Genomic DNA, 16,008 nt, shown 5'->3' on the forward strand with positions numbered 1-16,008 from the left:
TCGGCTACCCAGAGGGAAGAATGTGTGTGGTCCTCCATTTAAAGTGTGACAGAATCATAAAAGTACAATGCAGGTTCATGCAGAAGCGCCCTGGATTGATCTTCACCTTAACCGTCTCCAGTGACAGCAAGTTCTAGGTAAACGCGAAAGGCGAAGCGCGTATATTCCTTTCAGCCGCTGTATTCAAATATGGCGACGCAAGAAGGCAGCCTCCAGCAGACCGCACCCTGCCTGTGTATATATAGAGAAATCATTCTAAGCCTATGTGAAAGCTTCCATTTGTATATGAATTACATTACATTTTAGTTAATATACAGTATATTTATGAAAGCAATAGTTTATATTTGCTAATAAACAACCACGTAAATTACACATTGTAACTTTAAGGTTTTATCTTTTAGAAAATAAAATATGCCCTTTGACAGCAATAATAGGAGCATAGTACACGTGTCTTAAATTTTCATTAACTTTTCTTTTAGCTTTCCTTTTTAGTACAACCTGTGAAATAACATCTTTTTGTATATAAGTGCTGTCTGGTTTCAACAAACTCTTCCTTCCAAAATGGCCACCAGCTAACGGCTAACATTTTAGTAAGCTAACATTAACATTTACATTGGACTGCATAATAAACCATTTCTACTTACATGACTAACACATACACAAACATATGTTGAAAAGTTATACTTCACAGCAACCACACATGGGCGTATTATTTCAACTGTTTCAAAGGATTACCTAAAAAAAAATGTAGGACGCTAACTAGCCATTAGCACCTAGCTAATGCTTCTAATAGTTAATGATAATGTATCACTATAGCTAATTAACGAGCTAACTACTTTGAATAATCGCTGTAAGTGCCAGACACTGATAATGTAAACATAACAACTGGTTACTGAAATACTTACTCAGTAGTTAAGTGCTCCTGGTTATTCCTTTTTGGTCCTGGAAGTATGCTAACCTTGACAGCTAACCTAACGGTTAGCAGGTTAGCAAGATGGCGGCCGTTTGCGCTAACGTCTGAATAACGTTCATCTGAAAGTCAAGATGCCCGTGTTCTCCCTCAGAGGCAGCGTAGTGGACATAGACTTAGTAAAACTCGGGAAGTAAAGACTACAGCTGAAGCAGGATCCATCCTGAGTAATGTTAGCTGATACCTGTTTTACACACTGACAGAGACAGTGGGGTGAGTTCATGAAACACAGTGAGGTACAGGAAGTTTTTATGCTAACACAGCTTTTCACAACTTCCACACCTGACGCAAGATTCAAGCTGAAAACTGTGAAGAGGAAAATGTATATTGAAATATTGCAGAGCACAACATAAAATTACATTATTAGTTTTGAGTGATTTTTTTAGTACAACCATATAATTTGTGATAACATGTCAAGTGTAATATTTCATAACAATACTAAAGCCAAAACAACTGTAACAGCCTTATGTAAATTAATAAATAGGCTAGTAAAGATTATTTAAACCTATTTTACAGCCTTTTTTAATCTTGACAAAATGCAGCTGCAATAAACTGGACAGTTAAGTAGACTGTCACTAGTCATGTTGATTGGCAGCCTCTAGAATACCGGACATTCTAGCTGTTGGACTAAGACAGAGAATGGACATTAATAAAAAAAAATAAATAAATAAATGTTTAAAATCCTCTAAATGAGAAGAACAGACAGAGACTGGATCCAGAGAAGATTTGTATCCTTAAGCACATCACACTGAATGATTGTATCCGACAAATGTTAACACTAACCTAATAACTGTATTCGAGACTATCCTATTTTGATTAAGTTCACTTAAATTTAATTTAAGTTGTCTGCAATGGCCTCTACTGGGGGTCAGCATTTGTTATGCAGGGTACAGGACAAACCAACCTTTCTTCCATTTAAGGAAAATAGTTTACAGATCATATTTTTGCACCATAAACTATACCAAACAAATGTGTGGATAACCATACCAAATGAAAATAGTTTGGCATACCAAAATAAAGTTGTAAATCATCACAGAGTGTTTATACGAACACAAGATTTCAGCAGAGCTGCAATTGAACAGATCCTAGATCAGTTTTTTTAGTGCATCAGTGGCATAGTAAATGTACAATTAAACTCTGACTGGTTCAAAATCAGCTCAGTACCAAAAAATCTGAAACAATGATATGTTATCCATGCATTCAAGGATAAATTATTGTGCAAGTATAATAATTTTTTGTACACCTGGCAACTAGGGCTAGGTAAAAAGTACCAGTACCAATACTTGTACCCTTAAAGTGATACAGATAACAGTAGAGTACCATATCTGAAACCTTTTTTTCTACTTAATTTTATACACATCATCTGAAGGGAAGCATTCATTTGTGTAAGACACAATCAGACACCACAGGCGTGTGGTAGCCATACTTTCGAACATTTTGGTGGCATCCTAGCACACTGCACTGCCATCTCCCTTAATACACCAGTTTAACTTCACCATACCACAGACTGTATGGGTTGTAGCCGCTACAATAGTGGGCCAATCACACCTGGCATTAAACTGAAGAACACTTTCAGTGACTGGCAAACAAACCCATACAAATAGTCATTCTTTTGTAGATGTAGGTACAAAACGGATTGAATACAGGTATTGTTTGACTAGAAAAGTTTCAGAACTACTTGGTACTGGGTTATTTCAGTCGATATATCAAAGGTATCAAGTACCAATACCATGCCCTACTGACAGCACTTACAACAACTGACCCAGAAAGGAACAGACATGGTCATCAGTCACCTGAACCATATTTATAATCCACCCAACAATGTGTGCTCCTGCACTTAAACATGCTGTTGTTTAGAGTTAATGACTTGTGTTTAGGTATTTAGGTAGGTTTACTGTCCGCTTCATGATCGGTTGTATGTGTTGGGTCCACACAGCAGCTGACACACAGACAGGACATGTTCCTGCTGTTCCTGGAGAACATCTGCCTGCAACAGGTAAACATAACCCACCACACAGATCAACACACAGCCAACCAATCACATGTCGAGAAAGCACAGTGGTGGGCAGTGTAGACACAGACTGATAAGGATGGTTCTGGATTAAGGATTATTTGACATGATTCAGATCTCAACAGGTCAGACGTGTGGGCGTTAACACACTGAGGAAAATCTCAAACAAGTTCAGAATATTTCAGGACCCTTGATATCATGTGCATTATATGAAAATTAAGTAAATTTACAGTAACTATTCAATATTGTTTGACTTTTAAACACAGAGAAGTTGACCCTATGGGCTGTAGTGAAAAGAAATATACATCATTTTGACCATTAAGAGTCCAGACTTGCCGTGTGGCTCACTTGGCCCACACGGGGCTGTCCCTTCAACAGCTACTCCACTCATGTAAACATGACCGCTGTTAGACTAACAACTGCCTGAAATTTTTTTTTAAGTAATCCCATTCCACGGGGACTCGCTATAAAACCTACCAGGCACTTTAAAAATCCCAGAGTATGTGTGCGCCAAACACACGGCTTAACAAAGATAGACAGAGAAATTCAGTGGCACATTCTCAACTTAAAGATAAATCATGGGTCTGTGTGGCTCAGCGGGCTGGAGGTGAACACCATGTGTTCCTGTCATCACGGGTTCAAAACCAGCTCATGACCTCTCTGAGACATCATCTGTTTCCTTCCCGAATTTCCTGTCATGTTCCACTGAGTACTATCTAGTGGAGCAGAGGTTTCCTTCACGGATAATACTGCTCTTTACATTATTCCTACTGGTGTTGACAAACCATAAAAAGAGCATATTATTCATTTCTCGTGCGGCATGAAAAACCACAGTGACACGACACTGACAAAATATCTCAAACACAGATATCCATCAAAGAAAAAAAAAGCTTAATTTGATTTTTTGTTAGAGTCTGTGTTTAACTTTCCACTGTGAATGAGTCGACTGTTTTCACATCATTATACCAAACTTCTCTCACTGTCAGTCACCTGGAGAAATGAGAAGTCGCCTTCAGGAAATAATCCCTTAAAAACAAGTCAGCTTACAAACTTTACTGTCACATTCATGTCTTCTTATTCAGGGAATTATTGTTGTGTGGCGGAGCAGTTCATTTCAAGCTCGGCTGGCACAGTAAAGGGTTGAAATTTCAAAACAGCTCAGAAAGATGCACGCACAACGCTCGGAAATATTTTATTTATGTGTTTTAAAGGAAACTTAACTGCTACAACGATAATGACTACTGGCAATGTTTTCTTAATGGGAAGTTGGTTGGAGTTGCTGGTGGTTCTTCAAAGTAGAGGACTTTGACACCTGAGACCAGGGTGCACATCCTGAGTCCCACATGCAATTAGCCTAGGTTTTTGAAACTAAAGCACTTTGGTAAAGGTTAAATTAGGGAAAGAAGACGGTTTAAGTTAAATATTAACAAAGTAAAGTGCTCATGCTTCAAGATGTTAAGTTTTTCAGTCCTCCTCTTAACTTAGCCACCCGCTCTGAGTGCCCACACATCACCATCAAAAAACATAATCATACTTTTGTTGCTTCAAGCAGATATTGTAAGTAAATATTTAATTTCTAGATATGTTCCATATTAACATATTGCCACTTTGCATAAATGTTTATGACAAAGGTTTCCTCATCATGCTGACAAAATCCAATTAATGGTCAACAGCCAAGCTAGTGACTCTGAGGGATAGTACTTAGCTAAATGCTAACATCAGCATGCTTACATGCCCACACAATGACAACGCTAATATGCTGATAAGCAGATATACAGTGCTGCAGGAAGTTAGTTAGCAGTTAGCATATTAGCACTACTGGTTCCCTCGTCTCAAAGTCAGTGGCTTTTTGTCTGAAATAAGGTCTGTGGTTAACACATGCTTAAGATATTTTCACGTTTTGTTCTGTGATATAAAATTCATTAGTAAATATCCCCCTCATGAATTTTGAAACTGTGTCTTAAAAAGGCAGGTGCTAGCGAGTGGTTAAATTAGACTACTGAACAACATCATGCCAAACACGGCTTGCCGATTACATTTAACATAAAAAAATCATAAAAGTGGTGTTCATTTCACAAACTTTAGTTCTCCACAGAGCTTATTTTCTACAATAAACCAAAACCCAGTGGAAAAATCCCACAGGCTTTTTGTCGAGGGAACCAGGACAGTGCTACTTCAAGGTTGACCTACAATAAAACATCATCCCTGCAGCACTCTATAATGTTTAGTGTGTTCCTCATCTTGATTTAGTGTGTTAGAAAACTAACATTTGCTTGAAGCACTTAACACAAAGCACAGCTGATGGTAATGTTATTAGTTTTGCAGGTTTTTATCATAAACCAAAGTATTGGAGAAACTGGAATTTGGATTGGATGAGGGTGCAAAATAAAAGGTCAGAGGATAATCAAAGTAATAACAATCAATCCTGAGGGGGATATGAACAGTGCCATGCTATAACTCTGAAACCCCAGTAGTCTGAAAAATATTCCACTGGACTGAAAGCCAAACTGTACGACAGCCCACTATCCACCCTGAAAACAAACGCCCATTGCTCCGAAGGCCCATTGCTCCGAAAATACACACTTTCCCAGCAGTGAGTAAACTCAAGGCCTGCAATTTGTCAGCCATGCCACAATATTTTGTTTTCTACAATGAGAAAGGCATGACCTGTCCTACTCTGCCTCTGACTGTCTTACCCTGGTATTCTTATCGTAACTCACACCAGTCTCACTCCTTATGCCTAAACCTAACCAACCCAACCAACAAAGGCACTACGGTGAAGGCACGGTCGATTGGCTAGTACTCCTAGCCAATCGACCGTGCCTTAGCCATGGTAGGAAAAAGCAGTGGGAAGGTCCAGTGATGACATAATTCTGTATAATTAGCCATGTGTGTCTCTACAGAACAGTGTGTATTTTCAGAGCACTGGCTCTTCAGAGCAATAGGTGATTGCCTTTAGGTTCAATGGGACTATTGGAATTTCGGAATAATGGGTTGTCAGAACACTGGGCAGTCCCCACATGGGTGTTTCAACTTAATATCATGGCAGTCCATTGAATAGTTGCTATCAGTTTGGACCAAAGCGGTGGACAGACAGACTGGCCTTTACATTTCCCTCAAAATGTACTTGCTGTTGCAAAGTAGTGGTATATAAACTGAATTTCTAAAAGACAGGGTTGTGCCCAAAACATATTCAGCAGGGCACATGTCTGCTGTTTGAACACAAGGCAGAGGTTCTGGGTTCAAAGCACAATCTCTCTGAGCTGCTGTCTAACAATAGTTACATACACTTTTCAAGCTACAGTTAAAACTTGAGTCCAAACCACAGTAGAGAACTGGCTGAACTGTTTGTCTGCCGAGCCTGATTCAGTGAAAGAAACTTTGCGGTCACAGCTTCCTCGAAGCTCACACTGTAGTGACCTCAGCCACTGGCAGTTCTCCACAGACCTTTCACCGTGTGCCAGCAACACAACTCAAAAGGCAACAAAAGGGACACCCAAACAAACCTCTGGCTCTTTGACACAGTCAGCATCTCCTGACACAGTGCAGCTCTGTGCTCAACCTGGATATCTGACAGGTTATTATCCCATTAGGTATGCTTCATTTACTGTCCAGATAATAAAAGCACGAGCCAACCGCAGCTGAGGCTTAGAGATAGAGATCAGCTGCTCCTGGCTGTGGTTTTTACCAACCAGAGTTTGTTTTTCAGCCAATTAATGGTCACTTATAACAATCAAAATTGCTCTCTGTTTGGGGTTAGAAAAATACTTATTCAGACTGTTGTGTCTTTAAATGTGGGACTCGTTAGCATAAAAATATCTATTAATGGTTGAAAAAGACTTTGACGTCAACTCTGCCCAGCAGAACCAACTATTTTAATTGTATTTGGAAGGTTGTTGCTCTTAACAAGACTTTACAGCACATTTCATATGAACAACTGAACAGCAAACAATGCCCTTGTGTACCAGAAAAAATCAGACAAGAAATACTCAGAATTCCTGAGTCCTGTACCTCTGTTGTACTACTTATTGTGTTTGGCCATAAATCATATTGTCATAAATCATTTTTAAAACAAGGCCACTGCATGCATATCCATCATCCTGAGATAATTTCATTTTCAACATGAGCAAACTCATCCTTACACAGTGAATGTTTACGGTCTCTGTCAGCATCAAGCCAATTGCTCTTCCTCGGTGCGATGCATGGCGTGAGGTGGGAATGTAAAACATGTTAAAGAGTGTGGACGGCTCCTAGATGCCATGTATCAACAGATCCCTGAAATGTTGTTTTGACACAGCTACAAGATGAGGGAAACAGATGGGATGCTGAATGTTACATGAAGTTAGAAATGAGAAATGTCTGTTCAGTTTTAATTCCAGGTCACTGGACGAAAACACAAGACAAAAATACAATGAATTTGATATGAAGTGACAAACCTCTGCTTGATTTTAGGGTACCAGTTTCTCATAAGTCACTTAAGTTACCACTAATGGCTTTATTAATAAATCAGTTGTAAAAATAAATCATATGTTTGACGCTGTCTGAGTGCCCTATTATTTAATATAGCGCATGCTCTCGGGCTGCAGGCAGGTCAGCCCGAGCTTTGTACTGGAGAAATGTCAAACATTGAACATCCTATCACTCATTTAGACAAAAGTAGACCCAGGTTGAAAAAAACATAGTTCCCCTTCAAACATGAGAGCATGTTCCCAACTACGGTTCGGAGCCGGTAAACTGTCACCAAGAGAGAGGTAACATTAGCTCAATATAAAGACTGCAAGCAGAGGGAAACAGCTAGCATGGCTCTGTCTAATGCCAAAAAAAGTTCTAAACAACACTTAATTGACATATTATATCCTGTTTGTTTAATTTGTATGAAAATAAGTGTAAAAATGAAAATGAATTTGCCATTTTAGCTTTTTCCTTTTGTTCCCTTTCTTCATGCTAAGCTAGGCTAACCAGCTGCTAGCTAGCCATGTAGGCTAATTACCACACAGTCATGAGAGTGGTATCATCTAACTCTCAGCATGACAGCAAAGCAGCATATTCCCCACCTTTCCTTTAAAAGCACATTATGTATGATACAGATCCAACTTCCTGACACCAGATTTCACACATGTCCACACCACACATGTTGTGCAAAACTGTGCACAGGACATTACTGCATATTATATAAATATGAAATCTGATGTCCTCATTATCACATGTAGCTCTCTCGGTCCACTAAGCAGCCATACAGACAAACACACAGGCTGGGTCTCTTCTTATATATAATAAATTGCAGCCTTGTATATTCCCTCAAGACCTTCCCTTGAATGGGGAGACAGATGTTTATGCAGTTGCCATGGCGAGGGGTGTCCTTTAGCGAGGGAGCAGCGGAGGTGTCGCACGATCCACATCACCCTTTCACAGAGTCATTAGACAGCCCCGGTCGTGTCAATGGCTGAAATACCATCCTCTCAACAGGGTGGGCGCGTTCTGTTGGGAACGAGGACACGTTCTGCAAAATATAGGCAGAATTTATTTTGACATAAATTGCCATTTCACCCCAAAACAACAAGGGAGTTACTGATAGCTTCTGCACATGATGAAAAGTAAATATTCCCACAAACGTGAACTACATTCCACTGAAACAAATACAGTTGAACCTCAGTATTTTAAGTTCTGTGTATTATTGCTTGCATGTTAAGGTTTCCGTCTCTACAAGGTATTGTATATCCTAAAAACACAATATACACCAAAATATATTTTCTCATAGAAGTAAACAGATCGGGCTAAAGGAAGGAAACTGGTTTGAGTTTCCTTTGTTGCTAAAGTTAGCAGTGCCTGGGATACATCCATAAAAATTCACAAGGACGTTGTGTGGCCGTATTGAAGGAGGCCATGAGTCTAATTATCAATTAACTGGGTTATTACTCTCTCTTAACTCAGTCAGGCAGCACATATGCGCTGTTATGTGCGCAGGATACTTTGATTACTGCTAATAAAAGACTGTTTGTTGTCCAACTATTCACAAGTAATTTCCTGTAAAAGTCACAATGCATCCAGGTTTATTGTTCGTATATTTAGATACTCACATGAGAATAATTAAAAGCATATAATGTACTCTATAATGTTAATATCACGCCTGAGGCTAGTGGCAGAAGTAAATGAAAATGTGGACCTTTGACATGTTGTGTTCAGAGTTGGCCAATAAAATCAGGAGTTTCAACGCCCTGGAATCTTGGAGGTGTGGATCTGGTGTTCTGTCTGGCCCCTTGTCTAAACATTTGTCTTCATCTTCAGGATGGCTGCTGGTTCCGGCCATGCCGCCAGCTCCTCGCTGCTTGTTTGATGATTAAATACATTTTTGGCCATGTTGTAAACTTCCTGTGTGGTTGCACCATCAGGTCTGTGTTCCACACCGCTGCTCCCTGAAGGCCTTCCATGAGCACCACTATTATCCCTGCAAATTAGCCCAGTTAACCCACCCCTGCTCCAGCTCACTCTTTGTTAACCCCTCATTTTTCACCGCGTCTGGACCGTCGGACCAAAGGCTTGTAGAAGCTGGCTCCCCCTCCCACCATCCCCGTCCACCCCTGTCCCGGCAGATCCTAACCCCTGTGAATATTAAACAGCACAGACTGCAGGAATGCCTTGGCTAAATTGGCAGCAGATGTTGTTGAGGGGATTTGGTTGTGAGGTGTTTTGTCTGCAAACTGAGCTGTAAAACATCGCAGGCCTGACAGGTCCTCTGGTGAGCCTCTGAGGTGAAGCGGCACAAGGGCAATATAGTCCTGTAGCAGGTCTACTGAGGCTCACTGGTGGCTGAACACCCAACCATCCATTTAATGGTCACTTATGAAGAAAGGATTCAGGAGACAAGCTGAACAAAGAGCCTACTTCAGAGTTGGAGTACAACAAAGATTAGGAGTGTTTGAGCTGTTCTACACATTGCAAATAATGTAAGAGACAATTCAAAGATTTAATTGGTGGATAACATACTTATCATCACAACATGACCTCAGTTTGTTCCACATGTTGTTGGCCTTTACATGACACAGGAAGGTTTAGTCGAATAAGACACAGATTGAAGTACAAGATGTGGAAATCATGTCAACACACAAGCAGATTACATTTTAATGTATGTTAAAATAAAATTTTAAAAACCCTATATGTGATCCAAGAGTGGAAAATGTTGCTTACCTGCTGGTCACGTCAGTTTGAGAGGAAGCAGGCCTGAGATGTCTGGGTGTCTGGGAGAAAGATGAATGACTGCTGTGCAAAGAAAATTATTTTGTAGGGTTTTTTTTTTCCAAATTCTAAACCAGCCATTGCTTCAGGCTACAACCGCCGACCTAAACTGTGACACATGTAATTTCTTACTCCCAGCACAAATTATGATAGTTTGGACTACTGGTGCTCTGGCTCCAGGTCCTCAGAGGCATAGGAAGAAGAATTGGTTATGAGCTGAAATAAGTCAATGGGTGGTAACAAGAACAAATGCTTTCATGAATCTGAAATTTAACAAGCAAAACATGACCTTATTATTGATTTAAAGCCGCACTAATTAATATAGTTAAATAAACAATGGATGAAATGACCGTGTGTAACGTAAAAGATGCCACTCATAGTGACAAACCTACAGAAAAAAACCTACTCAGCTCTGTGAAATGTTTCAGCAACTTTCAGCTCACTGTTATGGTTTTATGCTCCGCAGCAGCAGGCAGCTTTTTTTTTATTTTATTTTTTTTTTTAAGCACAAAAGCTCTAATAAACCTGTTGCACTCCACCAGGTCTGCACCAAATAGGAGGCAGACACAGTTTGCAGCTAGCCGGTGAATATTGTGGAACATAAAGCAGCTGAAGTGCCAGATATTTTCCTCAGGAGTTGGTGGAGACCAAAACAGAGCTAAAAGAAGAGTGAATATTGGATTTAAATTCCAGTGAATGATAATATTGCTCGTTGTCTGCTGGATGTTTTAAATAGGCAACTGTTTGCTAACAAGTTAATTTCACTTTTCAAATGTATCAATCATAGTCATGTTTCTACAGTGCCTCAATGTATAAGCTGACTTTGTCGTCAGGAGGTGGAGAGAATGATGGATAGCATGTCACTCAGGCAGGATGCCTGCCAAGCTAGCTTTTCAGGCACCAAACCTGGGTGTTTTTTTAGGGATTCGTCACTGTTTTTCCATGGAGGATAGTGCCCGATGAGCGTTTTTTTTTTTTTCCCTTAAGATATTTTTTTGGGCAATTTTTGCCTTTAATGAACAGGACAGCTAAGTGTGAAAGGGGGAGAGAGAGAGGGGATGACATGCAGCAAAGGGCTACAGGCCGGACCTGAACCCAGGCCGCCGCGGCAACAGCCCCGCACATGGGGCGCCCGCTCCATCACTAAGCCACCGACGGCCCATGAGCGGTTGTTTTTACTGAGCCATTGCTGCTTTCGCTGCTGGCATAGTATGGCGAAAAGCAGATGTTTTTTAGCTAGCCATCGTTAGGTTTTCTGCGGGGATAGTGTAACAAAAAGCAGTTGTTTTTACTTAGCCATTGTTGCGTTTTCTGCAGGGATAGTGGGACAGAAGTGGATGGTTCTTACAGAGCCACAGGATAATGCCACGAAAAGAGGCTGTTTTTTGTACCAAGACATTGCTGTGTTGCTGGGCAGAACTGAGTGCTTTTTGTGCTTAAACCTAACTATGATAACCGGAGTGTTGTTAAAATGTGGAGTTTCAGTGTATCTGATACATAATGACATACAAATGTAACATATTCATGCTTTGCAGAAGTATACAACTACACAACATTTTTCGGGCGATTGGGTTGCAAGACAACTATAAAAGGTGCTTTCAGACAGCTGTAAACCGCCGCTGCATCTGCTGCCCAACAACATTGATGTTCTGAATTAGCGGCAGGAAGACAAAACACAACAACACCAGCTCATGGCTACATCAAGTTCTACAAATTGTCTGTTGTAGAGATGCGACTGATCTCCGGGAAGTCGTTAAAGTAGAAGTAGTTTTATTGTGGGCAGATGTTGTTGTAGTACAGGTCAGGTTTCAGTGCTCAAAAAGTGACAATGGCTCAGACAGTCATCTCCCCAAAAAGAAAGTAAAACTCTGACTCCGAAATGCAGGAGTGTGATGTTATATGTTAATACCCAAATGGCAATCATTACATTCTACCATACACCATGAGCTACTATCCATCTAGAGTAATCTCATCGAGTAGCTAAATACAGCAGGTTGTAGCATTAAATAGAGGAAATAGTAGCAGTACAATGTGATTAATACAGTAGGTTTTGCTAACTAATATCATAAACTTTGTTTATTGTCCCACAGCGGGTCACCAGACTTTGACAGTTTCACTTCATCAATAGCAAATGTTTGCTCTCTGCTTGTGAAAAGGTATATAGCTCAGAGATCTTAGATATCATTAAAATTAACACCTGTATGTTTCCCTCTGTGTGGTTTCTGTGGTTGCCATAGCGAGCAGCAGCAGCAAAACTGAAAAAGTTGAACTCTGAATTTGGCCACCATCCTCTCCTTACTGTCCTGTTTGCATTAGAAACAATGGAGGTGGCTCGCTGTCTGAAAACACCTTTAGTTCAGACTGTATAAGTGTTGTGTTTACAGACTGTTGAGTGGGCAAAAATAATTTAATGCAGATTTAGTAAATCATTTATAAGATATATTTTGCAGATTATAAATGCCTTCTGGTGGTCTGCAAATGCACTTAAGTGTTTTTCACCCTCTTATACTCAATAAGTGAGATCACTGTGTGCCATATAATTCAAATTAAATGCGTCCTTACAGTGTAGCTATAAGCACTCACTGTATATCACAGTATGCCATCTATCAACACAAAAATTCCAGAAAAATAATCAGGTTAAGTGCTACAGTAGGTGGGAGGACCTCATGCAGCAGCAGCAGCTATGTGATAAGAAACCATTACAACCAAGACATAAGTTGCTGTGTGTAGGGTAGGAGCAGGGAGCAGCCCATTTACTGACAAGTGAAGCTTAACATGAGAACTAAATTCAAGGGTGGCCAAGATCCACGCAGGCCATCTGCCAAGAATCCAATACAGCAAATGGCTGGATCGGTGTAAGCCCTAAGCTGACAATAAAGTCACTATGCTTAAAAAGATGCTAACATCCTTTAATGGGTATGGAAGCCACAGCAGCAGAATACAAATCCAGGCTGTTTTCTCTCGCCGTCCCTGTAGCCCAGACTTTTATCCGCTTCCATCCAGCACGCCCTGTGAAGTTGATTAATTGAACCCTTTTGGACAAAAGGGAAACTTTTATCAACTTTGGCTGTGACTAACCCACAGTGTGTGTGTGTGTGTGTGTGTGTGTGTGTGTGTGGAGTTTGGGGAAATTAAGAAAAAGCTGCTTTATCTTCTCATCGCAAAACAGGGTACTGGAGTGTTTGCCAAGAAATAAAATGCATCAGAATCTCACATATTAGATGTCGGATCAAGATGGGGAGTCGGGGGGAGAGTTTGCCACCTGCTTTGGGACAGACACGAGAGGCAGCATGGGGTAAATGTGGGGTCAGGGCTGTCAACAGTCTCTCCGTTAGACAGGCCAAGTGGAGCTGCTGATACGAGGAGGGCAGAAACTACAGCGATGACATGATGGGGGACCCGGGGGTTATGCAGTCACACTACCACCATCTTCATTGAGCATTGCATGGCGTGTAAACTGTGTGTGAGGAGCTGTGTGTGTGTGTAAACATTCCTTTAAGGAGTTTTCTCTCAGGACTCAGCGATGCTCCCACAGTGGAAGCCTGTCCACGACCCCAATAAAAAGAAGAGGGATGCCCACTTCCTGCTACCCTCAGGCGTGCCAGTCCTGCCTCAAGGGAGAGGGGCCCCATAATTTATTATTTGTTCCCCCTCTTGTTAAGGAAATACTTTCTCAATAGCTCTCTCCCCTTTGTATATTTTTACTGTCCTTATTTTCTTCCTTGACTCAACCCTGTCCTCTCTTATTTATTTGCTTTCTAAACACCAGCTTGGTTCATTACGTCCAAGCTGCCACAAAGAGACTTTAAAAAATTACTTTTGTCCTCACTGACGACAGTGTTTATTTGTCTGGGTGAACCTGAAGGGGGGAAAGAGTATTTTGGGGATACCTATGTGTAGGTGACAGCCCAGCTGACCTCGATCACCATTACCTCAGGCCGTAATCACATTCCCCTGCTGCAGATTGAAGATATGTGGACTGATGCAACGAGCTCAAATGTCATAATTTATCAGGCCGGCCCTGCCACTCTTAATGTAAAGACATTCCTGCACCATGTGAAGTTAATGGGATGTTATGTCCACAGCACATGTTGTGTGAAATTGTGTCTTTCAGCACGAGCAAACCATCATTAAACATTCAACATTACCCAGATGGACCCAACTCTGCTTTACTCCCAGCAGTGACTTCTTTGTTTGTTGGTGTTGGGCAGGTTTGGCTGTTTTCTCTCCCCCACCCCCTCACCCATCCACAGACACCATCAAGGGAAGAAAAAAAAAAAAAAAGGGATGAAAAGGCCAAGCCACTGGCTGACCACTCATCCATGACTCAGCTTTGAAAATCTCCGCCTTCAAATCAAATTGTCCGGCTTCAAGGAGCAGAGGTGGCACAGTCCTGCCCCGGGCCACTCGGTGTCAGCAGCCAGCTTTGAGGGGTTAACGCGCATTTTTCTCAGTTGTCAAGGACGTGTGATGAGGGCAAAGGAGTAAAGACAAGCTCAAAGGTCACCAAGCACACAAATATCAAGTCTTTGAAATACTTAATTGTGTTATAAAAGGAGCGGCTGGAATTAACACATTTTTAAATCCAAACACGAGTCATTTAACAGTTTTTGCTTTTGCAGAAACACATCGGTTTGTTGATTTGCCTCGAAGGATGAATCATTATTTATTTTGTGTTAGTATTTGTATAAAAATATTATGTTGGGTTTTCAAAGGTTTGCTTTATTTTACCCAAACAGCATTTCCTGTTTTTGATGATATGTTGGAGATTATTAAACAATTTAATGTCATTATGAGACTAAATGTTTTCTTTAGATATTCTGTAGAGATGGTAATGTCAGTCGGTCCATCACTTTGATCTAGAAGAAAATATCTCAACAACTATTAGATTGATTATCATGAAATTTGGTGCACACATTCGTGATCCCCAGGGGACGAATCCAGATGACTTTTATAACCCCCTAACTTTTCCTCTAGCGCCACCAGGAGGCTGATATTTGTGGTTTTGAGTAAAATGTCTCAACAATTATGCACCTCATTTCCACTTGTGTATGTGACTGGTGTCTGTAGATCCGTGAATATACAGATGATGCCTCTAGTGTCCAATGCAAGGAAGTGCATTTCTTCATGGATGGATAGAAACCTGATAGAAACTACCTGTAGCCGTGGGGGAAAGGCTAATTTTATCTGTTTTTTTCGCCATCTGGTAGTTTGGAATGTCCGCTTGGAACATTACCGGGACAAAAACAGGACCAATACTGCATGGCAACAAATATATCAATATGTTGACCTGCCAGGTATGCGGCATGTGTTGTGAAATATTTATTAAAAAGACATATGAACAGCTGAACGAGTCATATTGACGATCTGACTGTATATAATGTGTAATCATATTTTAGTAGATCTGATATTAATTGTGAGTGAGAATGAACCCCTTTACATGTATGAAATGTTCTTGGTTGATTTTGGATATTTATTGTTTGTGGTTTGTGAACATTACCCAAGGTAATACATCTAATTCGTCCATTTTTCTCTTCCTGCACTCCTTCCCAGGTATTATTAGTTTTCTTTGGCTATTTCATGGCTTGGTCACTATGACTGGTTGTCATTCTGTGCAGGAGCTGACAGCTCTCTGACTGCAGGTGTGCAAAGACCATTTTTCCTGTATCGAGGCACATCCACACCAGCAGGAGAATTTTACTATTCTGGTCCAGTCTATTTCCTTGATTTCCATACAGTCAGCCACCTTCCCCCAAGAGGCAGAGCAGAGAAGATAAAAGTGGGAAAACACAAC

Source organism: Epinephelus lanceolatus, chromosome 7, assembly GCF_041903045.1.
Source record: "Epinephelus lanceolatus isolate andai-2023 chromosome 7, ASM4190304v1, whole genome shotgun sequence".
In the NCBI taxonomy this organism is placed as follows: Eukaryota; Metazoa; Chordata; class Actinopteri; order Perciformes; family Serranidae; genus Epinephelus; species Epinephelus lanceolatus.